The sequence below is a fragment of the Adiantum capillus-veneris genome, chromosome 29, assembly GCF_014529385.1.
Source record: "Adiantum capillus-veneris isolate H3 chromosome 29, ASM1452938v2, whole genome shotgun sequence".
Taxonomy (NCBI): domain Eukaryota; kingdom Viridiplantae; phylum Streptophyta; class Polypodiopsida; order Polypodiales; family Pteridaceae; genus Adiantum; species Adiantum capillus-veneris.
The window spans coordinates 72,215,108-72,240,395 of record NC_140959.1 but is presented as its reverse complement, the minus strand read 5'-3'; the positions used below and the strand labels follow the sequence as shown (position 1 = coordinate 72,240,395).

Genomic DNA, 25,288 nt, shown 5'->3' with positions numbered 1-25,288 from the left:
AATAGCTAAAGGGAAGGTTATACAGATGCTTCAACAAGTTTTGAGTTGTATGCATGAGCAAGTAGCAAGACTTGAAGAGGAGCAGATTGAGGAAGCAATGAATAAATCTATGTGGCTTTGTGTATAATGAAAAGAATTTTTTTGATTGATATGACATTGTGGGTTATCTCCAGGTTTATGTGCAAGAGATGGAATTACTACAAATTCCCGAGCTTCGCATGATTGAATCATTTGGAGAACTTGTGATACCTAAAATCAATGTTCGCATTCGAGAGATTCAAGCAAAACATGGACAAAGCTGGGATGATTTTCAGGCAGTTATCAAACATGAGTATTCGAATCAGATTTTGGACGAAGATCTTGAGGTGCAATCACATGATTTCAGGAGCTATTCCAATGTCTCGGAGAGGATTGATGCTACCGTACCATATGATGGAGTCTATGAGCGGATTGCCAAAATTTACAAGAATTGAATAATCCTGTTTTTTTGCCAAAATCATCACTTTTATGATTTTTTTGGTGGTTTTCTTGATAACCAAATTCAATTTTGATTGTGTAAGTGTAAGCGTGCAGGTTACAGTAGAGCATGGAATTCATGAACAAAATCTTGCAACAATTGACACTACAATAGATGACTGTCATATATATAAGCCCGCACTTGATGTTGTATATGTAGAGCCATACAAAGTGGATACAGCAAACGACAAGCAAAATATATGTGACAACAAAGATGGGCAAGTTGTCGAGGATTATCGAAAGCAATTGGAAACTATGTGGAAAATTCCAACACCAAGCCAAAATGGCTTACAAAGCCAGGTTCAGGAGGGTATGAATCATGAGGATATTTTTTATGCATTAAAATGTGTTTATGAGATTGACATGCAGTTTATAAACTTTTTGAACTGTGAAGATGGATGCATGTCCGTTGATGCCAGGTTATTACATATGCTTTTTGATGCAAGAGGAATGAATGTGGGTTATAAGGTAAAGAAGATATTGTTGATACCTTTTGATTCAGGTGGGATAACACTAAATCTGGGCTTATTGTTGCAAGCTTTCCATAGTCAAAGCTTTCCATTGTCAAAGTTCAGTAGGAAAAGGGTATGTAGACTTCTTTAAAGCAGCTCTACTCGCAATTTATCATATGCAAAATGACGGTATTTTTCCTGATGCTATCCCTATATGGGTTGTCCTGTCCGAAAAACCTACATTTCTGTATCGATGTCTTTAAAGTTACAAATAAGGGCAAGCTTGCAGTACACCAACAACCGAGAAAGGTAAGAGATTCACAATGAAATTTCTAGAAAGGGATTATCGGTAAATGGAGTAGTGCTTGGGAATGCATTGGAGGATATGGATTCCAATTGTGGTTTGATGTCCATTTTGAGTACACTCAACAATTGATGCAATCTAAGCAATTATGTTTTGAACTGGGAGTTCATCAAACTATGGGAACGAAGCATTAATGTGTTTCAAATGAATGGTGCAAGAAGGTGTATATCCTGATGTAGCTACTTTTGTCTGCAGCTTGAAAGCTTGTGGGATGGTAGGGGCTAGAGACAAGGTGAAGAAATGCATGCAGAGATTCAAGGAAAACAGTGGGTGAAAGGAGACCTCATTGATGTTAGTAGCAGATTGATTAATATGTATGTTAAGTGCGGCTTGCTTTCAAAAGCATGCGAGTTCTTTGACAAACTTCCAGTATGTAATGCTTGCTCATGGACAACGTTAATTGCAGGTTACGAAGAACAAGGGCAATGTAAGGAGGCTCTAGATTGTTTTGTGTAGATGCAACATGGGGCTCTCTTCCCAAATGTTGTAACTTTTGCTTGCATCTTGAGAGCAGGTGGTAGTGTAGGAGCCTCAGTGAAGGGCCGAGCAATCCAAGCTCAGAGTGTGGAAAGCGGTTTTAGCAGACAGTATTCTTGTCACTACATTGTTAGATATGCACAGTAAATGTGGCATGCTCGGAAGAGCACTACAAGTGTTTGAGGAAATGCTAGGTCAAGATATAGTAGCCTGGGATGGGCTGATTGCAGGGTATGCTCAACTTGGAAATGATGAGTAAGCCATTAAGTTACTTTCAACAGAGGGCATTCCACTGATGCATTTACACTTGCTTGTTGTTTGAAAGCTTGTGTCAATATTTGAGCTGCTTGATAGTACAGGTATAGAAGATGGTTTCTCGTCGTCTCCTTTGGGAACTCGCTTGAATGTATATGCAATTGGAATGTGCTCAATCTTGATCAAAAAAGAAATAGATCAAATGGTCGACAATTTTCTGAGATGCACTTCAAATCTGTGGCAAATTGCACAGAGTTAATGATCCTGTTTGTGAAATCATATGATACTCATAGATGCATGATTAGAAGAGGGTAGAACTGCCATTTTCACTTTGAGTAGCTTTTGGTCCAATGAGGCTGTCTTTGGGTGCCTGAATGGTGCTCTCAGAACTAATACTGGATACACCAGTGGCTCTTAAGCCAATCTACAGTAACTTAACATTTTGCGACCAGGCAAAAGCTATAGAGGTTAAATTCAGGCCCAATCTGATTACATATGAGCAACTACTAGATGTATTTTGGTCAAAAGTCATGATCCTACGCAAGTTTTTAGACAAGGTCAGGGAATTGTATTTGATTTTGAAGTATGCTGACCTTGGATATGGTGAAGAGGATCTAAAATTTGATGAGCAGATGCAAGACCATGGTGTTTTTCTAGATGTGAGGTCATGAACCTTTGCACTGGCATCAAAGAAACAAAGGCTGAGGATAGTGAAAATGCTTGATCCGACGCGGTTGGCACATACCGGAGGATGTGCAGGTGTGGAGGGGGTGAATGTCGTGTAGTTGTGCGTTCATGCTTGGAAAAGATGGGTAAATTGATTTTTAATGTATATATATAATTGCAAGTGCTTTGAATAATATGAATGCCTATTACCATGATCTCCTGAAAGGCCGGAAAGTTCTTGATGACTTTCTTATATGGAATCTCGTGCCTTGGAATGCATTAATTGTTGCAGTATATGCTCACTAGAGTTATGTGATTAAACTCTCGAGACTCTTATTATTAGAGCATAGATGCAAACTAGAGGCCTTGCTCCAGATGCAACACAAGAATTCCTTGGTCATGATCAATAAAAAAATACAAAGCGGTGTCAATCTGAGGGAAGGAGGGAGACGAAATGACGAAAATGGAAAGGAGAACAGTCGGGCGAGTTCGAGAAAAAGCCAGAGGATAGGGGCGGGCTTGCGGTGATTTGGGTCGAGGGGGTGTGTGGAAAATTGGGGGATCGAGTCCGATCGACTACTGGAATCTGGGGTCGTGATTCTCCTCCTTGCAGGCTGCTTCTGCTGAGCAAGAAATCGAGGCATCATTGTGTGAAGCCTCTACACAAATGGGGCATCGGACTGGCTTCAGTTTTGCTTTCGCTATATAGCAATTTGAGGTGCCTACAAGGTTATCTTCCATGTAGATTGCGACTCACTGAGTACATCAAGAGACGCATTGAATCAAGCTATTAATGGTGCTTGCCTGATGCCTTGCGAAAGGAAGGAGTGCTTATCAGTAGAATTATTATGTCTTCAAGATGGGAAACGTCTACCAATTGTTGAAGCTTCCAGAAATTAACGCCTTAAATCTTTGCAATCAAGTGCTTCCTGTTCAAACGCGGTCATGCCTCCTCATGGCAATGGAGGAGCGGTAGGTGAGAAAGGGCTATGCGAGGGGGATCGAACCCTCTAGCTACTTATCTACCCAACCCACTCCAGAAATTGGTCACCAAGCTTGGGTATTAGCTTCAAAAACCACAAGGATTTGTACATATCTACAAGGATCAATGATTAGGGAACATGCCTTTGTTTATAGCAGCTTCCGCTTAAGTGATTTTGGTTACTTTCTTTTGGCCTTTTTTCTCAGTTTCGAACTCCCACAGCTAGAGACCCGATGTCTTCCCGGCACTGCGCGCAACACTTCTCGACATTTCTGGTGAACCCGACGCAAAGTAGGCTAGGGTGAGGGTTCAAAAGCTTCATTGAAGGTCTAAAATCAAAGCTTTAAAACTATGGAGCAACAAGAGCAACAGGGGGTTAGGTTTGATCCAGTCACAATGCAAATGTTTCAAGCTTTTGCAGTGTTTATGCAGCAGCAGGAAGCTGCAGAAAGGAGGGAGCTCTCCTCAACCAAAGTGCTTCAATCTGTGGTGAAGAAATTGGACCAATTTAAAAGTAAAGATGTAACAATGTAAAGGAAATGGAGCTTCATCGAGTGCCCAAAGCAGAGATTGTGCAAAGTTTTGAACTTGCTGTGGTTCTCGAGATCAGAGAGCATGTAAGGGGAATTAAAAATGAGCATGGGGCAACTTGGGAAGCATTCAAATTATCCTTGAAGGAAGAGTATTTCATGGAGGACTCCGAAAGGGTAACAAAGAGGACTTTCTTAGAGTGGGTAGTTCGGCCAAAAGAGGGGCTCTCGCCTACCGAACTGCTAAGGGAATTCGAATGCCGTTATGATCAACTTTCAAGGACTCAAAAGGCTACGCTAAACTCAGAGAAGATAGAGCTCTTTTTGCAAGCCACAGGTAAAGAGATTCAAGAGAAGTTAGAGCTACTACTTGAGGATAAGGATGTGGAACAGGGTTTGAAGACTGATTGGAATGAGGTCGAAGCCGCCATTTCACTGCTAGCTAAGCGACAATGACGAAGAGACAAGATGATAGTCAACCCTACTCAATCCCCAAGTGTTTCCGAGAGTCCTATAAAGCCTGTGATTGTGGTTCCAAAGAGTGACAAATCCATCTTAGATGATATTGTCAAAGGAATGCAAGAGCTCAAGTTAAAGCTTACAAGGCTAGAAGAAAAGGGGCAACCATCAGGTCAATCTAGAGGGCAACGACCGCAAACCAGAGAAGGCTTTGTCAATAGATGCATATGGTGTGATAGTACTGACCATGGAAGGAGGGATTGTGAAAGTTTTAAAGATGCTTTGACAAAGGAGCTCGTTTTCTTTAAAGATGAAAAAATTCACTTAAGTGAAACAGGTAAGCTCTTGGGAACAAACTTTGGCAAAGGTGGGATGAAGAAACTAGTTGAGGACATGGCTACTAGCCATTCCATCTCAATGGTTGAGGCAGCCGCCTATGGGTTGAAGGTGGATCCTATTAAGAAAAAATGATCATTCAAGGTTGGAGAAGAGGAATCTAATGGTATTGGAGAGTTATGGCCATGCACTATAGAGTATGCTATGAAGGGTAAAATGACTACAGAGGTTTTACATGAAGCTGGAGATTGCATTCAGCTTGAAACAGGTTGTGATGACCCTGTGGACTCTTATTGAGTGCATGCATATATTGCCAAATGTCAAGCAAATGAGGCCATTGTTGAAGAGAAACGTAGGCGCGAGAATGGGGATGAAGGGCCTTCAAAGCGGGCAACAAGGAGTGGAGGTAGAAATGACACAGTGTCTCCTAGATCACCTTCCCCGCAACAAATGCCTATCCCCGAAGTGCCTATGCAAGAAGCCTCTAAAGACAAGAAAAAGGATGCAACAAAATCCAAAGCAAAGGGTCCGGCCTACAAACTCCAATCCGATATAGAGGCAGCAACGGATCTCAAAAAGGTTTTGGAAGAGAGGATTCTAAACAGTAAGGTGGAATTTACCTTGAGTGAGGTCCTTGGTATAGCAAAGCGGGAATTCCACGAAGAAATAATTGATATCATAAAGAGGAAGCAACAGTCTCTTACTGATCAATCTATCCATGTACAGGGTGAAGAAGAGACTTTAAATGCATAGGGTGTACAGGTCTATGGCAAACAAGGTGATGAAACTATTTTTGGATGCTACAAGTCTAGGGGAGGAGTAAAACACGTTCTCTTCTTGGATGATGAAGATGAAGCGGAGACCACTCACAAGAGCTACTACTTGAATAGTCACTGGGCAAGAGCAACTACTGAGATGCTGGTAAAAGTGGGAGACTTAGAAGATCCATACATTGCGTTGATAGATCATGGGTCATAAATTAACCTCATGTCAAAGAGTCTTTATTAAAAAGGAAAATGGCAATTGATATAAATCATGGATGGATGATTCGTGCAGCAAACAACTCATCAGGGGAGCTGTACGAAGCTTGTCCAAATTTAAAGGTGACTATTGGGGATGTGAAAGATGACTAAAATTTCTTTGTACAGGAGATGTCTACATATCCACTTATCCTTGGACAGCCATACATCACAGCTACTCGCATGGAAACCAAGGTGATGGATGATGGGTCAGCTTATGCAAGAATAAGGAGTAGGGATGGGAAGCATGTAGTACAATTCCTTACTGTGTGTGTGGACCATGAAAGGAACCGTGAAAGTCTTACAAAGCAACCCTTGCCAAAGACGAACAAATAATTCAAGGACTATAGGGATATGAGGGGTTTTGGCCATGTACCATTGTAGAGCGGGATTGCAGTGGTACAAGAAGATAAAGGTTCTCGCATGATGTATAGGCAAAGGAAACATTTTCTACAGGTTTTGTAGGATTATCAGACTATGGATCTATTTCTTTTATAGAGTGTGAGGACTTAAAGCGAGGTGAACGACAACATGTAAATAGTGTACAAAGACGTTTGAAGATGAATGGTTTGCTAGAAGATGAAGAATGCATTGTAGGTGTGTTTGATGAGTGTTCTTTTGTGGACACTATGCAAGATTTGGAGTCTTTAGTGGATTGCAATTTGCATATGGGAAGTGAGGTCGTGAAAGTATGCTCAATAGAAATGTACAAGGCCATTGAGGATTTCAAAAATGCTCAAGGTGTTGATGTACGAGTGGAGACTAAGTATAAGTCCGTGGCAAAGAAAGTGAAACCAGTGGCATTACCTCTACCAAAAGATTACAAAAATAAGATGGAGCAAGCTGTTTTGCAACCTAGCCTTCGTAATCCAAGCAAGATTGGACACAAGTTCACAAAGGATTCTTTGAAAGTGTTAAAGGTTGGTTGCGAGGATAGTTTGACAAAATCTAAAAAGATATGCTTTGAAGACATGCTTGCCAAACATGGAAAAGCTTTTGCATTTGAGCCTTAATTATGAGATAGGGTGTGTTGTTCCATCCATTGTTGCTCCAATGGTGATCTTCACTATCCCTCATGTACCTTGAAACTTGAGACCTATTCCTATTCCAAAGGCTCATTTGCCAAAACTCATTGAGTTGTTTAATGAAAAGATCAAGATGGGTATCTTGGAGCCTTCTTGTGCTCCATATTCAAACAGGTGGTTCACTGTTCTGAAGAAAAATGGTTCTTTACGCTTTATTCAGGATATGCAACCTGTAAATAAGGTGACAATCAGAAATGTGGGTATAGGGCCAATTTTCGATGAGTTTGCAGAGGCATTTGCAAGAAGGGCAATATATTCTATGGGAGATTTGTACTCAGGGTATGATCAGTTCCAATTAGAAATGGAAAGTAGGGACCTGATTACCATGGGGACACCCTTGGGTTTAGTAAGGATGTACACCTTACCTCAGGAGGCAACGAATTCAGTTGCACACATGATGAATGGTATGAACAAAAGTCCTACGTGACTTCATACCGCAAACTACAATGCCTTTCTTTGATGATGTGCCAATCAAAGGATGTGATGTAAGTGATAAAGATGTGTCTTTAGAATCAAGGGGGTGCCGAATCTATGTGACAACCCATATCAATGATTGTGATAATATCTTGTCAAGGTTGGAAGAGGTGAACCTTACCTTGTCTAGCCAAATATCCGTGTTTGGTGTGAATGAAGTTCTTATTGTGGGACATATGTTCGAGCCGTATGGTAGAAGGCTAGCTTGTCCTACAAAGATTGATGTAATCCAAAGAATGAAAGAGAAATGTATAAATGTCACTGAGGTTCGAAGGTTCTTGGGTGCATGCGTGTTTTATGTTATCTGGATTCCGCATTATGCACATGTAGCAGAGCCTTTGTATCAACTTTTGAGAAACAACCAAAAGTTTCAATGGGAAGAAATACATACACATGCCATGAAGAAATTAAAGAAGTTGTTGCTTATGTCTCCAACTTTGAGGAAAGCAAACTATGAATGTGGAAGATATGTAATTGTGATAGTGGATACTAGCCCCACAGGAATTGGATGGGTGATTGGGAAAGATGATAATGATGGCAAGCGATATGTGGTGAGGTTTGGAGCAAAAGTCCTAAGTGCTCATCAATGCAACTATCCACAGGTCAAAAGAGAGTTATGGGGAGTAGTCACAGCTTTGAAATGTGACAAAGAGTATTTGATAGGAGCAAATGTAATAGTGGAGACTGATTGTCTACCCCTTCTTGGAATGATAACAAGTTGCTTAACTCCTGACATTGCTATGTTGAGATGGATTGCCTACATAAAGTCCTTGAATCCAGAATTTAAGCATATTGCAGGGAAAGATAATCCAGTTGCAGATATGCTTTCAAGAGCAAGGTATGAAAAAGAAGAAGACATGATTGTCGAGGGCGATGATGTAGGCACACAGTTCTATAGTATCTCTTATGCCAAGGGTCATCATGTTTGCCTGTCAAATGCACTTGAGTCATTTATAGAGGACCTATATCAAGGTGACTCGTTGCTCATTGGACTCTATCTGAGCACTTTGACAAGGCAAGAAGGGTGGACTGATCAAGAGTTCAAAAGAATACGGAGAAAGTCCTATGGATACTTTTTGAAAGATGCGTACTTATGAAAGCGTCGAGAACAAAGAAATGGAATGCCAATGAGAGTCGTGAATGATAAGGACGCTCAAAATGAGATTATGAAAAAGTTTCATGAGAGTCTTTATGCTGGACATAGAGGTGTATGGGCCACCTTTACTAAAATGAAAGAGAGGTATTGGTGGAAAGGTATGTATAAAGATGTATCTCACTTTGTGGAGTCCTGTGAAACCTGTCAAATGTATTCAAATGTATTCAAATGTACGTCATCGTGATGGGTTGCACCCTACTTACCCATTGGCCATGCATTACAAGTGGGTAGTAGATCTGGTTACATTGCCATTGGGCTTATGGCAAATGAGATACATAGTGCTTGCACGAGAAGACTTAACCAATCAAGTTGAAGGTCGTGCTCTAAGAACAAAAAGCACAAAAAGGGTATGTAAGTTCCTCTTGGATGATGTAATTAGCTGTTATGGTTGTGTTGGGAAAATAACAGCGGACAGGGGTGAGTTGGATGCTGACAAGGAAAAGGAGTTTTTCTCTAGGTTGGGCATTAAACTTGCTCTCACTATTGCATATAATCCTGAGGGAAATGGTAAATCGAAGTGTGGGCATCCTCCTATCATTAAAGCTTTAGCTCAGTCCTACAAAGGTAAAATGGGAGAGTGGCCTAGGTTGTTGTCTTATGCTTTATGGGCTGATCGTACAACTCATAGCTCGGTTACTGGTTATATGCCTTTTGAGTTGATGTATGGTCAGAAACTATAATGCCAATTGAGGATGTAATTCTGGAATGTATTACCTTGGGAAGATGGAATGAGTAGGGAAGACCTTCTTGCTTTGCGCAAACAACAGTTAAAAAGAAGGCCCCAAGATATTGAGATTGCAATAGCACGATTGAAAGATGCAAGGTTAAAGAATAAGGACAGATTCGACAAGAGGCATAGGCTTAGACCTAAAGCTATTGAGGAAGGTGATTGGGTGTTGGTGTATGACAGTAGTCTTGAAAACCAGCATTCAACAATAAGAAAGCTTTCAAAGAGATGGTTTGGACGTCCTTATGTGGTTCAGCATGTACATGGGAATGCAACTTATACCTTGCATGAATTAGATGGGACAAAAATGAAGATTCCCATTGCAGCGAAAAGAATCAAGTTATTCAAAAGAAGAGGTGATACAAATCCCTTTGATTCACAGGAAGGTCAAAATGAAGGCTCTGATGAAAATGGTATAGATGTGGATGAATAACAAGAGGATGATGCGTTACATTTTGTTGCAAGCGATGATGAAATCGACATGTATGTTGACTTAAATGAAGACTGAACCTGCAAAAGATATCTGTGGCACATGCCGGAGGATGTGCAGGTTTAGAGGGGGTGGATGTCGTGTGATGGCACGTTCATAATGTGAAATTAAAGTATCTACCTCACTCTTAATGTTTATGATATGTGGGACCAAATGCTACAATGTACATAGTGTGATATATGCGAAAATGAATGTCACGGTTGTAGTCTTGTACATACCTTGCCGGGCGGGCGAGGCCCTACACGTGGCACCATGGAATTCTTTTACACATAAATATATGCCTAATTTGATTTAGGAATGTACAAATGTCAAGTGTTTCGAAGTGGCACGCTCGTTTTGCTTAGAAAGTTCAATGCGGGCAATCTCGGCCAAAAATAGCAGGTTTCGTGCGCTGGCGTAAAAGACGTGTCCAAAGTGCTTACCAAGTGGGAAAATTAGGTTCAACATGAAATTTTAGCCCAATGGGATTTTTCCACAATTTTACGGATTTTCCCAGCTCGTTTGGGCTTTTTACGGACAAAAAGTGACATTTTTGCACTAAAAATGGTCAAAAATAGCCTTAAAAATGCTCAAACTAGCTCAAAATTCCGCATCAACGATGCTGGCGTTGTTGCTTAAGTTGTGTGGGAATTTTTAGAGCCAAGAATGAGCTCATTTGGGCACATGAGCAAGGAGATACAGCCATTCCTCTACAGGGTGCTAGTGCCGTCCCGTGCTGCTTCCACTACATGGTTGAGGCTCTAAGGCCTCTAATTAGGATTTCCCATCCTCAAATAACTACTTGGGCTTCTCCAATGAAGAACTGAAGCTTCCATGAAATGGTCACGACGAAGAATCAAAGCGTAAATTTGGTGGTGAATCTATTGCGGAACCTGTCGTTATAGGGCAGTTGGGGCACTCCCTCATACTGTAGCAGTCCTCCACTAACTTTCCACGAACAACAAACAACTGACGGCATGCATCATTAGCGTGCTACTCTCGTGCGCATTTCTATGGCTATCGTGCACGTGTGATCAAGTAGCCGCGACTGCCATCCCGAGGCTCATAACGGGCGCCGCAAAGACCATGCACACTCTCAAATCAGAGGCCCTCGGCATTTTGCGAGTTTGTCTTGCATTCGTTGGATTCCCCATGCAGCAGCAGGTGCCTCACTTTGCATTTTGACCATCCACCTACCCCTTTTGCATGCAAAGGCACCCAGATTGCTAACCCAAATTCACTCTCGTTGACCGCCATCAAATACTCTCTCTGCTCTCTCTCCTCAACTCAAGACCGCCCACTGCCCATCTCCACGAGCACTCGACTCGTGCGAGTGGATACAAGCACCTAGCTCTTGGCGCACATGCGCGGTAGCGTCAATGAGTCTGACAACATTTTCTTTTTCAGACTGCGCAAACTGTTACCTCAAGTTTTGTGGGCGTAAGTGCATGCAAGATAGCGGCAATTTTTTTTATTCTGCCAATCACTAGCGCAGCTGACCAACCTCAACTCTCTCTCTCTCTCTCTCTCTCTCTCTCTCTCTCTCTCTCAGTTGCCTGCATGGAATCACCCACTGGGGATTTTATTTTTGCGACCCTTCAGTTTCGAGCTTTTACAATTGGAACTATTTTTTTGAGCTTTTGAACCCTGATTTTACACTAATGATATCTTTAAGTATCATTGTTTAGTGAAAAAACTCAAAACCTCATAGTACAATCCTTCAACTACCAAACACTTTTTAGAAATATGGAAGCACAACAATGCTTATGCAAAATGAAACTTTATAAAAAGCACCAGTTGTATGTATTTTTGAGCTTGTACATAAAACGTGATTCTCAAAAAAATTGTCACAGTCTCCTTTGTATGGAGACCTCTTCATAAATAAATATGTACACCCTTTCTTGGGCAGCTCCCACATGGGATATATATATTATATACTCTTTAGATTGGATGCACAAAGGGGGCTTCTCCTTGAACAGAGTGACTTTTATCAGTTAATTAAACGCATGTGGCAATGTCGAAGCCATCGACTTGGGGGAATAAATTCATAAATAGATTTCCAAACAAGGACTACTGGGAAAAAATCACTACACTTGGTAACATATTAGTTGATATGTATACCAAATGTGGTGCTCTAATGAAAGCTCAACAATTGTTCAAGGAGCTTCCCAATTGTGATGTGGTGCTTTGGTCTGCACTGATTTTGAGGAGCCCAGCATTGGCTCGCTTAATGTAGTTTGCTTTTAGCCGCTTTTAGAAGCTTGTTGTCTGAATATATAACAAGACAATGAGTGAAGTAAACTTCACTGGGGCCTCCCATGATGATCCATTAAGGGGGGGGGGGGGGGGGGGGGGGGGGGGGGGGGGAGAGAGAGAGAGAGAGAGAGGGAGGTTTGCCTCAAAACTAGGAAAGTTTGACATTACAATTGTTGGTCCACTCTTTCTAAAATGGATCATGCCATGTCAATTGCAAGTACTAGAAGGACTTCACAAAGGCCCCCCAATGGCAGGCCAAAAACAAAGGATGTTATCTTTCAATTTTGAAATCGAAACGAAATTGAACATACTATAGTATCATTGAGACTCTCTCTTTGAGCACCCTCCCTATCTCTCATATGGACAGAGATCACTAGACTCATACATCAGGATTTGATTCAAGTTGATATCAGGAGCACATGGATACAATCGACACAGGAGTTGGGTACGAAGATGTCTTTCTATAGAGAACATCTTCTCCAACTAACATAAAACCTATATGCACACTCATCTATCCTATGGGATACGATGTGCTATTGATCAGATGCGCACATCATCCCATCAGCTAGAGATTGAGACTAGAAGATTTAGGAGAGTACCAATAGAGGCCAGGATATATTGCCAGTTGTGTCATATAAAGCAAGCGACAAAGTACATCACATTTGTCATTGTCCGGTATACTATGAGATACGAGGCTGCTTTCATTGTCTATTTAGAGAGGACTTTGGACCGTTGGCTAGAGTCATGAGATATCAGGGTCAGAGATGCCTCGGGTTGTTGTTGCTAGAGCTATGTAGACACAGGGAGAGTCACTTGAGGAGATCAGGCAGTGGGAGACATTCGTAGAGGGAGATCATTGACTTGTTTAGAACAGAGACTTGGCAGCCAAACAAGCATGCTTCACGACATACTTGGTAGCCAGACAAGCGCCATGCTTCACAACAGACCATTGACAGAGCCATTGAGCTTGGGCAGCTGGACGTGGCCAATAAATTAAACATGCTGCAACCAATTCGAAGGATGACATCACAGATGTCGCAGCCACTCAAGCGGCCATAGATAACTATGTTGCCGCACCTGCAACTGACTTACAAGATGCCAACGTTGCTGCTGAATCACAAGCCAAACCTTTTGCAGATGCCGCAACCTCTATTGACGATCATGCAGCGATGATCAACACCTAGCTACATGACTCCCTGATGCAGCCTATTAAACAGGCCAATACTCCAACCCAATGAGGCGAACATTAATGCCACTTTCCAGGCCCCTCTTCGACATGCTACCCACGACGCTGCGAGTCATGAGGCTGAAATTGTTCTTGTTGCAATCTATGTAGACGCTGCGGCCAAGAAAGACGGTCAATAACCCTGCTGCAGGCAGAGTTTTAGCCGCACCACGTCATGCAGACGAAACTGCTGCGGCCAATACTGCCGCCATCTCCGTCAAATTAACAGATGCTAGTTAGGCGAAGAATGCTGCTCTGGCTTTCGCAATTGCTCCTGCAACCCCTGCTGTCCTGCATGCAATCTGAGATGCCGCCACTTTTGATGATGGCGATGACGCTACTGCAATCGGCCTGCATTTCTGTAAGCATGCACCCTTTCAAGTCACGAAAGCTACATCACCTCATGCACAAGCCAATCATGGCAAGAAGAGAAAACAGACCGGGGATGCCACCATCGTGAGGTGGTGGCCACCTCCCCTCGGAATGTCCACCAAAGTGTCAAAGGGCAGCCAAAGCTTTGAGAAAATACTGATGAGTATCAATGTCACCACATGAACCAGTGCTTCAGGACCATTAGCTCAGTCAAAGCATCTCCAAGAGAATAATCGGTAGCCCAGATTAATGACCAATCCCATCACTTAGATCCACCACAGATGCATAAGAAAACTTCTGTCAGTGTCGCCCAAGGATCAGAAGCCCTTCTTGAAGCTCTTGAATACCATGCCTTCCGCAAAGAGGACCTGCACAATCTGCAGTAGCTCCCAAACTTCACAGTGATGCACACTCTCCACGCATCAATAGCACCGCTCACAACGGGCTTCATTCTCTCTCTCTCTCTCTCTCTCTCTCTCTCTCTCTCTCTCTGCGCTATTGGACGGGCAGGTAGCTGTATCTTAGAAATATTAGAAAGCCGTGTAAATATATATGGAGGCTTAGATCCACAACAAACAAGTACTAATTACTGAGGAAGAAACTAATTTACCTTATGTTGTGCCATGATCTTTGCAAGCAAGTAGTTTGAGTTTTGATCAAGCTCCATTTTAAGATCAATACATTGTAGTTTTTTCTGTTCAAGGGCTATTACAATGTTGATGATGGCTGCATTTGCGTCTACATCTCTAAGCTCGATGCTGAAACCTAGATCAAAATGAGGATGGACTTGTTTGTCTTGAGAGGAATGATAGAGCTCACAGCTTGCATGCGGTTTGAATAAGCTAGTAGAATGGGACAGTTTTTCTGTGGTAGCAATATCTATGTTTTGTGAACTAGATTGATGGCTCCCCATCGTATTCCCAAGGTCTCTAGTGTTGCTCTTTTGCAATGAATCATTCTGTCGTTGAAGATCATGGACAAGGCTTTCGACTTCTTTGAGATACTCGATTGTACGTTCAAGAATTGTTACCTTATCTCTCTGTAAATCCATGTAGGTAAAAGAAACTGTTAGAGGAAATGTGCATAATCTTGAAATTCAAGGCTCTGATCTCATGCAAAACTTTATAGCTTGTCACAAGGTTAAAATTAATAGCCTTTAGGAAAGCTAATGATGTCCGATGATTATCTGTGTACAGCCTACTTTTGCTTGTTGCCCTTATACGTCAGCCTATTATGCAGCTTGGATATTGCTTGTTCACAAGCCAAAAGGCTGTGGACAAGCCTAATGACTTAATATAAATCAAAACTACTTAGGCAAGATGCACTGCTTGTAAGTTTTGCAATATATGGCTTGCTCAAAAGCTCACATAGAATGTGAATAAGCCCGGTATAGAGTTATGCGAGCAGTCAATTACCTTGCTAATGTTGGGGACGAGAGTACGTGCGGAGAAGGGAAATGCAGTCCCCTTGTTTGCGTCTGTGATTTCTCTCTGCAAACATGTGCTGCTTGGCAGATGCTCCTTCATTAGTCTGATCATGTGTTGCTGCTTCCACATTAACTCTACGTGCTCCTCTAGCACCCTGGTTATAATCGTCTTTCACTGCAGTTAAGTGATTCGTCTCATCAACACAAAACTAGCAGCTCTCGCAGCAGCCCCTTCCGCATTCATCATGTTTGCGACCTGGGGCAAGCGAACTCGCAATATCTACTTCACACTGTATTTGTTTGTATTGATATTTGATCTCAGCTGCAGGTTGGGCCTCTTCATTCTACCTTGTACCGTTAAACTCCACGGCTGAAAAGCCCTAAACACAAATCTACTCTGAGGCAGATCTGGTCCGGGGTTGTCTATATAACGCGAGCCCCCTCTCTGTCTCTAGGCGTCCCATCTGGAAAAAAAAAGGGGAGAGCTAGAGCCCCCCCCCCCCCCCCCATCATCCGCGCGCGGACGATGGGGAGGCTCCAACCCTCCCCTTTTTTTTCTTGAGAATTTGCATCCAGCAATGTTTAGGAAAATTCAATTTCACAAACATACAGCATTCCCGTTAGGAGGATAGATTCCCTTATCAAATCAAAACTCTCCTCCAAGCTGACAAGTCCCAAACCTTAGAGCTCGGATTTAGACGAGACTCTGTGTGAGAGACCCCATTGTCCTCCATCTCTCCCTCGTGCAGTAGCTCCCAGTGCATGCCAGACTCTCTCTCCCTCTCTCTCTCTCTCTCTCTCTCTGCTGTTGGACTAAATAATCTACTTACTATATACTATTTACTATAAGTAAAAGTATAACTTTATATACTATATTATGTATTTTATTATATATATATATACTATATTGCTATAAAGCCTATATTGCTTGATACGTATTTGGGATTAACCACAACAAAAAACGCAAAAAAAGGGGGAGACAGAGCTCCCCCATCATCCGTGCTCGTGCGGATGATGGGGGAGCTCTGTCTCCCCCTTTTTATTGCGTTTTTTATTGTTGTTAATCTCAAATACATATCAAACAATATAGGCTTTATAGCAAATATGGCAATCAAAAGGAATTCACTGGCAATTTCATTCACAAGGCTCATCAATTCGACAAAAAAAAGGGGGAGGGAGAGCTCCCCCATCATCCACGCGCGCGCGGATGATGGGGGAGCTCTGTCTCCCTCTTTTTTTGCGTTTTTTATTGTGGTTAATCCCAAATATGTATCAAGCAATATAGGTTTCAAAGCAAATATGGTAATCAAAAGCAATTCACCTGCAATTTCACTCACAAGGTTCATCGATTTGACAAAAAAAAGGGGGAGGTAGAGCTCCCCCATCATCCGTGCGCGCGTAGATGATGGAGGAGCTCTGCCTCCCCCTTTTTGTTTGCGTTTTTTGTTGTGGCTAATCCCAAATACGTATCAAGCAATATAGGTTTTGTGGCAAATATGGTAATCAGAAGCAATTCACCTGTAGTTTCATTCACAAGGTTCATCAATTGGACAAAAAAAAGGGGGAGGCAGAGCTCCCCCATCAACCGCGCAGGCAGATGATGGGGGAGCTCTGCTTTCCCCTTTTTTTTTGCGAATCAATGAACCTTGTGAACGACATGCGTTAATGTTATGGAATTTATACAACCGGGCTCTGTCCCCCCCCCCCGCCCACCTTTTTTATTGCAATTTTGAGATTATATCTTTTGATTATCAAGAATCTCCTATGGAGAATCAAGTAGACAATCCGTTCTTTTCCTTCAAAACAGTCAGCTCTCAAAGCTGGCCTTTTTTTGCATTAGCCAGGTCTGAGAAAGGGATAATTTGGAAGGAAAAGAACGGCAAGAGAGAGCGAGCGAGAGAGAGAGAGAGAGAGAGAGAGAGAGAGAGAGAGAGAGAGAGAGAGAGAGAGAGAGAGGGAGAGGGAGAGGAGACACCATAACTTGAACCAAACTCGACCTGACTAGTATATAATTACATAATTACATAATCGATCTGAGAAAGGGATAATTTGGAAGGAAAAGAACGGCAGTAGAGAGAGAGAGACAGAGGAGACACCATAACTTGAACCAAACTCGACCTGACTAGTATATAATTACATAATACATAATACACTAATTATATATTATGAACATAGTTATATAATATTAGTATATTATATTTTATAGTATATATACATATAGTATATATACAATAAGAATACGATATATGTTTATAATATATAATTATATAATACGTATACGTATAGTTTATATGTTAAGTATATAGTATACAATATATAGATTTATAATATTAGTATATTAATATATCTCTATAACTATAACTAAATAATAATATAAGTCCAATATACATAGACTAGTATGCATACTATCGATTCTATATTATATTCATGCTATTATATTAAAAAAATTATATAATATAACCATAAGTATATACTATAGCAGGTTAGTATAGCAATACTAGTACCAGTACTGTCAGTAGAGTACAATGCCAGTACCAATACAGTATCAGTAATGTTGTATCCTGATACTGGTACTGGTACTATTTTCATACTGGTACCAATACTGGTATTGGTACTGGTACTATTTTCATACTGGTACCAGTACTGGTATTAGTACTGGTACTGTACTAGTATAGCAGTGAGCATAGAAGTACCAGTACTAGTACTGTCAGTCCAGTACAGTGCGGATATGAGTGCAGTGCCAGTAAACGTTGTATACTGGTACCGGTACCGGTACCAGTACCAGTAAACATTGTATACCGATATTAGTAATGGTATTATACTCAATACTCAGTAAACGTTGTATACTGATATTGGTACTGGTATTTCGATACTGGTCTCAGTAACAGTACCGGTACCAGTACTGATACAGTACCAGAACCAGTCCAATACCAGTATCGGTAAACGATGTTACTGATACTATACTCGTACTGGCACTATAGTGGACTCACAATACTACTACCAGTACTGCTATACCAGTAGAATACTAGTACTAAGATATATATACTTAGATATATGGTATTTAAGTATATAGTATATAGAACTATACTAATATAATATAGTACGAGTACTGAGTATAGTATCAGTAATGTTGTTTACTAATACTGATACTAGAACCAATAACATTGTATACTAATACTGGTACTGGTATTGTACTCAGTACTCGTAGTGGACTAGTACTTAGTATTGGTGTTGTACTCAGTACTTGTTCTAGACTGGTACCGGTAGTCAACACTGGTACTAGTACTATATCATATTAGTATAGTTCTATATACTATATACTTAAATACCATATATTCCATATATATTATGTCCATTTTAATTTTAAAGCGCTTAATTGGGGATATATAAAACTATGCTCTATAATATATATATATATATATATATATATATATATATATATATATACATGTATTATAAATAATTTTAAAAATATCGTATATTTTATATTACTATGTTCACTTTTTTTTAATGCGCATATTTGGGGAGATTTTGCAAGCTTGATAGGTTAACATATGGAGTTGACAAAATGCTTATTCAAATGTATCTTAATGGTTATGATTGTGTATATCTTAAAGAGTGAATATTCCAAATCTATTTAGAACAGTTTTCAATAAATGCATTAACTTTTTGCAGTTGCATGCTTTTACACTTTCTTTGTACCTTATACACATTCTCTTCCTTCTCTTTTCGTCATTTTATGTACACCTCAAGTATTATTCCTCCGTGTCTGTCTCAAACATGATAGCTACATCTAAGCTTTCATGGACGATTAATGGTGCTAAAATGGATTATAGAGTCTCATTACAAAATGGAGAGCTTCTACTTAGTGAATATTTTCTTAAAAGCCTATTGCCTCCTTCAATTAAGTTTGAAGGCTTGCAAGTAGTCGTTCAGACAAGGAGCTCTGAGTCTAAGGTCAATGTGTTTCCAAGATGGGATCATGAAGATCAAAAGCATTACCTTCTTGACCATTTTCTGTTCTCAGCTTACCACATTCTTCATTCGGATGACTATGTTTATGTGTCAGACAATTTAGAAACAAGTGAAGAAGTCGGTGATTCTTCTATGTTCGCTACACCATGTAACAAATGTTCGACTCCATCACATTTAAACGTTGATATTGATGAAAGTACATACATAGTTGTTTTTGAGACAATGGAACTAACCATGTCACCAGGACCCTTCCAAGACACACAAGATGGGGTGGAGCGTACAAGGCAAGAGTATTCAAAGGATACATCCATCATTTCATGGATGAAAGACAAAGGTAAATTGTGTAGGTTGTCTAAACTTTTGGAGATTTTTGGACCTCCCAAAAAGGTTGATGAGCTCCCAAATTTTTATAATGGAAATGTTTGTTTTGAGCTTCCTCCAATTCACAACAATAAAAGGATGCTCGGTATGGAGCAAAAGTACGACGGCCACCTTTGGTCTCGTCCAACATCGACCAACATGGCCATAGATTGCACTGTGCGTTTGAGTTATTGTCTTGGAAGCCTTCAATGTTGCAGAGTGACATGCCCTTTTTACCTTGGTGAAGGAGATAGAATGATGCCTTCTTTCATGGACATCTAAATCTAAAATAACCTGCCACTATTGTAACAGAATGGTAACTTGTTCAAATGTTTGCAAGTGTATGATCTATTATGGGATGCCAAAGGAAACAACAATAACACGTTTGGTGATCCATCTTGGAGTGCATGACCACAATGTACAGCCAGGTACTAGAAGGGTAGCTCTTGAAAAGGTGCACAATCTTGTTAAAACAATTTTAAAGATTGACAAGGGGGGTCCTAGAAAAGTACATATGTTAGTTGCTCGTCAAATGCTATTCCAATCTTTGACTAAAGAAGATGATTTAGAAGCCACTGATGTAGAGCTTAGCCATTTTCTTGAGGAAATGATGTCCCTTATTCAAAATAGGGGATTCAAAAGTATTTTGACAAATGAGAAATCTAAACAGGGTTAGGTTGTCGGTGATGGAAACGACAATATACTATTGATACAGAAATGGTGTGTTTTTCCATTCTTTCATGGAAGTCATTTTCCAAGCCAGGGTGGACCTAATGAAAAATGTTACGTATTCAAAATGTCCACAAAAGGACCTGCTTTTGGAGTTGAACTAGTTAATAGAATGAGGCGGAGAGGGACATGAGATTTGAGTAGTTCTTGGGTGCACTTTGATCATACTCATCGGATTGAAGGATGGACAACTATGTCCTGCTCGGTTTATGATCCTGGGTATATGAATTTATGAAAATATGTTAGATAACATGTTTTGATATGAGACACCTTTTATTACTTATTTGTTCTATGTGTGCAACATGTGAGCATTGCATGTAATTGCAATATGTGAATGTAAAGAAGAAGACGAAGAAACACAAATCTTGTTTTGGAGAAATTCAAACACAGTTATGGAGAGGTGTGGGCATGAACCATCAGATTTTGTTGAATTTATGTTGTCACTGACAGTGAAGCAGGAGGCAGCATTCCAGTGCAGTATGGGGAGAATTTAGCAAGGTGTATTCAAGAAGTTGAAGTTGCCCACGAAGAGTGGGATTTACGCAGGATGCCAGTTAATTTCATGAGGAAATGTTTTGGAATGGTAGGGAAGAAAAGTTGTGGTAGGGAAGACAATTGCATAGTGGATATGGTTCTGTAATTATGAAGTAGGCCACACACAAAAAGTACAGAGGCAAGTTAAATTCTCTCCTGTTGTTCCTACTTTCTGGCTAGTGGATATTGGAACCAACTTATCAAAGGAAGAGAGTGACAGCTTGGTACAAAGTGCATTTCAATTTGCAGATTTTGCAACACCACTACGACACATGAACAATACAAATTTTGCTCTTACACAAGGAGGCTCCAGTAGCAGGAAGTGTAAGTGGAGACATGGTATTTCCAAAGAAGCGCAAATAAGATTGGAGTCAGCTGCAAGTATGGTTGCAACGTTCTTGGACGAGAAACTAGAAACTGAACAACACATAGTTTTTTTGGGTTTTGACAAAGAGTTATTATGATGTACACATTAAGGTAGAACCTAGTTGCACCTGTCCCGATTTTCAAAAGAGAGAATCTAACCCGCAAGATAAAACCTGTGGTGTTGTGAACTTAAATCTTAGAGAATGTCATATAGAGGTGTGCATTGAAGGAGACTTCTCTTATATATTAGATGTGAAGTAGCTTTTCTGGACACATAAGACTTTATTTGAATTCCTTTTAGTAAGAGAAGCATGCTTTGTGGTATCCATCTAAACGATTGTACAAGATCAAACCTGAGGCTTCTGGAAACTTGTACATGTTTTTGGTGTGTATTGTTAAAAGAGACTCAAAATCTTAAGCCAATTTGTTGCGAGATGAAAGATGTTTTTTGTTGTGTGTAATATTCTGATGTCTTTGTTTTGGATTAATTCTTTTGTGTCGTTAGAAAAGGCTCTGAATCTAAAATCCAAAAGCTCGCAAAATTGGTTTTGATTGCAAAAGCTCGAAATCGAAAGCTTGCAAATAAAACACACTCACCCACCCAGCACCCATCAAACTCTCTTTCATCTGCTATTGGCACGCTCATCCTCACCCTGAGTTTCCAATAGGACGTTGACCACCATGCAAGATGACTGGATCTTGCCAAATGGGTGCAGGGAAACTCTTGCGCGTGCCTTGGACATGCTCCAACACCGTAAGGTAGGCGGCGGCTTCCACTCATTCTATGGTGTGAAGCAGTTGATCTTGTCATGCATGTGGTGGTGCTAAGAGATTTCTATAGATGGTGGTGCTATCAAGAGGTGAACAAAAAGCCAGCAGACACCTCCAACCAGTAGCACCCCTTACAGAATCTCTCTCTCTCTCTCTCTCTCTCTCTCTCCCCCAGTCCGATGAGTTATCGAGGCGAACCAGGCCATCAAAGCTTTGCACGGAATACTGCTAACAACTCTTCTCTCCCCCCCCCCCCCCCCCCCCCCCCCCCCCCCCCCAAACCTCGTTGTATCTCCCTCTCTTCTCTCGGATCCGTCGTCGACAGCTGAGGATGTCTCCATGATGAGCCAACTCTCTGTCGCGAACAGCCTCAGTAGACGCTTCAAAATCTCGCTCTATCTCCCTCTCCCCAACTCCTCGAGTATGATGGCATACAAAAGCGGACATTGACCAAGATCTACAGAGCCGTTGCTTCAACAAACACCGGATGCCGACGATGTTGATGAAGAAATTTTTAATTTTAATTTTTATTCTCACTTCACTTCACTTCAGTTTTTTGTACGTAGGCATTGGATCAATTTCACACGGATGGTATCTATTTGCCTCATGTGCAATTTTGGCCTTATGAAAATTGTTAATAGAAGTTCATTTCTCTCTCTCTCTCTCTCTCTCTCTCTCTCTCTCTCTCTCTCTTTGCTGTAACAAACTCCCGGCCACTCTCCCTTTCTCTCTTCCCTCTTCCCCAGTATGACTACTTACAAAATCGGGCAATAACAAAGCTCTACAGCACCCACCTCAATTTGTTTCTCAAACAACGCCCGATGAAGTGGCCAGGATACACTTTTACGTTGCTCCATTTTAATTTTGTATCGAGACATTCTATTAGATCCATAAACATTGTATTAGTTTAGTCCCCTAGGCCATTGGACGAAGTCTAATCTAACAATTCATTTCACTACAAGAGGTTCTTCATATTAGCGACGCTCACACAGCGACGCTAAAAAAAAAATTCGCAGCGTCGCTATGAGCGTCGCAAATTTCTTTGTAAATTTGCGACGCTTATAGCGACGCTCATAGCGACGCCGGCTGGGGTAAAAAAATAACCGAGCGCGCCCAAAAACTCAGATCTCAGATCTGAGTTTTTCGGCGCCCTCAAGCAAGGAGCAGGTAACGCTCTCCCTCACTCTCTCTCTCTCTCTCTCTCTCTCTCTCTCTCTTTTTCTTCTCCACACACACACACACACACACACGAGGAGAGGAAGGAGAGCCAGGTATGCTCCTTCCCTCTCCTCATTCTCATGTTCCCTTCCCCTCTTTCTCTCTCCCTCTCTCTCTCTCTCTCATACACACACATACACACACACACAGTGTTTTTGAGAGAGAGAGAGAGAGAGAGAGAGAGAGAGAGAGAGAGAGAGAGAGAGTACAAACAAAAACAAAAACGCACACACACATACATAAACAAAGAATGCACACACACATTGAGAGAGAAAAAGAGAGAGAGAGAGCATGCATAAACAAAAAACGCACGCATTGAGAGAGGAAAAGAGAGAGAGAACATGCATAAACAAAAAACGCACACATTGAGAGAGGAAAAGAGAGAGAAAACATGCATACGATCCAAAAAAACGCACACACATTGAGAGAGAAACTAATTTAACGTCGTAGGAAACTAATTAAAATTAAAAGACCTAAAGATCTAGCCGACGAGGAGTTGAACTCAAGACCTATTATTCAAGAGGGAAATGGCATAATCAATGATCTATCATACTTGGCATGGGTGATAGAAAGGTTATACCATTTATCTCTTTTTATTGGCACACACATCCACACACGCGCACACACACAAGAAGAAGAGAGTTATAACGTCGTAGGAAACTATCTTAAAAGACGTTAAAGATTAGGTTATATGTAGACTTACATTAAATTAAATTTAGGTTTATTTTTAACTAGATTTACATTTATTTAAGCTAGATTTAGATTTACGTTATATTAGATTAGATTTAGGTCTCCATAGACTGCGATGCCTGCATGAAGTGGGTGAAGAAAGCCCTCAATGGAATATAGGGTATTGCTGCCTTCACTCATGGTGGGCTCCGTCGATCCAAAAGTACTGGTGAAATGCCTTCAAGAGATAGGGAAGAAGGTGGATCTTCAGGGCGGCAAGAGTCACTACATCCCCGACACAATGACCATCTAGACAACCTCTAGTCATTAGACTTACGTTAAATTAGATTTAGCTTTATTTTTAGTTAGATTTACGTTTATTTAGATTTACGCTTATTTACGTTAGATCGAGTCCACGCAAGAATTACTTACGGTTTAGGGTTTAGAGTTAGACGAACAGTGAAAAGATCTACTGTGAAAAGATGTTAAGATGAAGTGAAGTGCTACAGCTAGAGAAGAGGCAAAGGGGTTTTGTCCACTACATGCAGTATCATGTAGACGTGGGTGTGTAGATTTCTTGTACCCACAAATATAGGTATTGACCAATAAAGACGAGATTATAACCCGGTGGTTCTGATCTCCGTGCACCTCTAGACCGAGGTGTGCGGGGATTGGACATGACTAGAGAATGTGAGGTAGAGAGAGAGAGAGAGAGAGAGAGAGAGAGAGAGAGAGAGAGAGAGAGAGATAAGACGAAGAATGCCAATAGAATATTAAATTTGTTGTCCAGGTTATAAGTTTTTTATCCTCATTATGAGTAGCGACGAGGATGTGGGACCGTCCAACCGAAACACCTATCTCTCAACGAGGGTCTTATGTCCTTGTAATCAATGCAAGCATGCTGTGCGACGGACAAGACGTGTTTCTTTGCAGCACGTTCGCGAATTTGGCGAGTTCGATCCATCTATTATAGATCGAGTTGTTGCCAATTATAACTGGTCGGACTCTGACGCTGGCCAACAAGAAGCAATCTTGCAACCCAATAGACGTGTTCGCAGGCGCTTTGGTCAAGCAGCATATGTGAAGCCACAAGATGTAGCCTCTGACAGCTCGGGGGATGATCATGCAGAGCACATTCCCAACGAGGCAATGTTTGAGCCCGAGATTGATGAAATGATCGAGACGATCATGGATTCAGAAAGGCTTATCTATGATGATATGAAAAGTGAAGCCGATACACCATTGTATAATGGAGCACGTATGTCTAGATTGAAAGCACTCCTGGTTCTTCTCAACATGCAAGCAAAGTTTGGATGGAGTGACACTAGCGTCACAGTGCTTTTCAGGTGATCTATTACAATTAGTTTACTTTAATAGAACTCTAAATGTATAATGATCTGATAGATTTTTACACGGCTGT

General features: G+C 41.0%; 1 pseudogene; it reads left to right on the top strand.

Annotated features, from left to right (window-relative positions):
* The first annotated feature begins 771 nt into the window (after positions 1 to 771).
* Positions 772 to 1,321, top strand: LOC147419392 (uncharacterized; annotated as a pseudogene).
* Positions 1,322 to 25,288: the final 23,967 nt, after the last annotated feature.